Genomic DNA, 2,761 nt, shown 5'->3' with positions numbered 1-2,761 from the left:
TGGTGGCGGGTGGTCGCTAGTGTTGGGTAGTAAAAAAAAAAAAAACTGAAAACTCAAAATGGAAACACATTTTTTGTGTTTTCATTTTTTAGCTAAATTTATAAACTGAGACCACTGATTTATAAATCAAAAATTTTACCAAACAAGTTTTTATTTGAATTTTTAAAATTTTTGTAAATATAAACAAAAAACTGAAAACGTAAGTGTTATCAAACGGCACCTAAAGAATCATCATTTTTTTTTTGTTCAAAAATTATCTAAAAATATTCTTAGTTTAAAATGAAAATTCCAAATCAATTACACTAATTAACCTTTTTTTTTTTTTTATAAAAATAGAAGTATATTGATTTATTAAAAAAATATAACTTTCAAATCACGTTACCAAGAATAGTAGTAACAAAGACTCAATTTTGTTAAATTTTGAAATAAATTTATTAAGGGAGATTTATTAGAAAATTCTTTTTTAAGTGTTTGTATCTCAATTAGTTCATAAGATATTTTTATATTTCAATAAGTCATATTATTTGAACATTTGATCTACCAAACCCTAATTCTCATATTTAAAGTATTTTATGGACATTTCTACCCTTACAAATATTTTTTTAAACGGTTAACAATTTAGTGATATGAATATTTATATTTTACAATGTGAATATTCACATTAACAGTGTGAACATTCACATTGATATGTTAACATTCATATTAATGGTGTGAACATTCACATTGACGGTGTGAACATTCACATCACGAAACATTCACAATGCAAAATGTGAATATTATTAGGGATATTTTGGTAACTATATTACTCATAAAACTTATTGAAATATAAGAAAATAATGTGAATTAAATGAAATATAAGATAAAAAAGTGCCCCATTTATTAATGTGTTTTAAATCACGTGATGATTCTTAAATTTTGTAATTGTTTAAGAATTTCGAATTTGTTTATTTATTTATTTTTTCTTTGGTATAAATTCTTTGGCTATTTAAGAGTCTTGAATTTATTATATTTTAGGTCCCCGAAGCTTTTGCTTATTTATTTTAACTATAAATTATGTAATTTTTAAGTAATATCACTCTCCTTGGACAATCTTTTCAAAATTTAAACTTGAGAGTACATCTTAATGATTGTTTATTTGTTTATTTATATAATTTAATTTTGTTCATTATTATTCTAAACTATAAATTCTGTTTTAAAAAAATAACTACAATTAATAGGTTTGTTTATGTTTTAAATATTCTCAATTATTGCCTTTTATTTTTATTTTTATTTCTTTTTGGGTATGAATTCTGTTTTTTTTTTTTTTTTTTGAAATAAATTCTATAATTGTTTAAAGAGCTTGAATTTGTTTATTTTCTTTGGTATAAATTCTTTAATTGTTTACGAATCTTGAATTTATTATATTCTCAATCATAGAAACTTTTATTTATTTATTTATTTTGTTACTATAAATTCTGTTAAGTAATATCACTCTTCTTGCACATTCTTTCTAAAATTTGAACTTGAGAGCACATCTTGGTGATTGTTTATTTATTTATATAAAACCACATATTGTTTAAAAATATTAACAATCTATACTATCTATACTATTATATTAAGTGAGCCCCTATTTTGGATTTTTGAAGCCTTTGCCATGTGGCATTTACATAATAATAATAATAATTATTATTATTATTCTACAACAACTTCCCACTAAATCACATTCTCCAAATAACTACTCTATAATAATTTACTTTTATTATTTTTCTTTTTTACTTTTTGCTTTCTTTTCTTTTTTCTACAATGGAATACATCTCCTTCCCAGATTCACCCATTTTTCTCAAAAATGTTATACATGTACAATGTATCAAGATGTGATAATGCTCAATGCAAATGGATGGGAAATTAGTTTCAATTCACCTAATTCTCATGCAATTTCTACAACAATCATAGCTATCCTCTACATGTAATTTCTACAACAATCATAGCTATCCTCTACCGATAGCCCAAAACAGATATTTCTAAACAGATATAAAATCTTCAATATAGATAAACTTTCCAAATTTCAAGATGTGAGTGACAATACATATCCAACTCCACCATCTATATCAACATCCATCCAATTTTACATTTCAAACATCAATTCCATTTATTTATACAAAATAAACATTTGATACATTTAGGGTAAAACCCATTTTTCTTCCAAAATCCATTCAAAGTATCAAAATTAATAATTTTATCAAAACTCAATCTCATTTCCACTCCCACAACCATTTTCAATACATCTATTTGAAAACCCCTCATTTGATTTTATACCAAAACTTTAGGTTTGTTCAAAATCTTCCAAAACTATAAGATTGTTTTATAAAAACAAATAATTAAGTTAAAAATTATAAAAGAGTATAGAGGATCCCTACCTCAAAGTTAGAAGACAAGATAAACATGGATGAAACCCGGATAAAGCCGAAACCCAACTCTATTCGAATGAAAACGAAACTCTAGGTGAGCTCTACCTTTTTAACAAAGGCAGTAGGGTGTAGAGATCAATGGATGATAGTGTAATTGAGAGTTGAAGATGATTTTTAGAGAGAGAGTTAAAGATATTAGGGTTTTGAAATGTTTAGAGAGGGAGAGAGATGAAAAAATGACTCAAAATGGACTGTTTACGAACTGATAAACGCACAGTTTGCTCGAGCGCAAGATATGTTGCTTGAGCGACCAGACACAATAAGTTTTACCGCTCGAGCGCAAAAAGTTTCGCTCAAGCACAGAATACGAACTC

Source organism: Camellia sinensis, chromosome 8 (genome assembly GCF_055761805.1).
Source record: "Camellia sinensis isolate YWXY chromosome 8, ASM5576180v1, whole genome shotgun sequence".
Lineage (NCBI taxonomy): Eukaryota > Viridiplantae > Streptophyta > Magnoliopsida > Ericales > Theaceae > Camellia > Camellia sinensis.
This window is presented reverse-complemented; position numbering follows the sequence as displayed.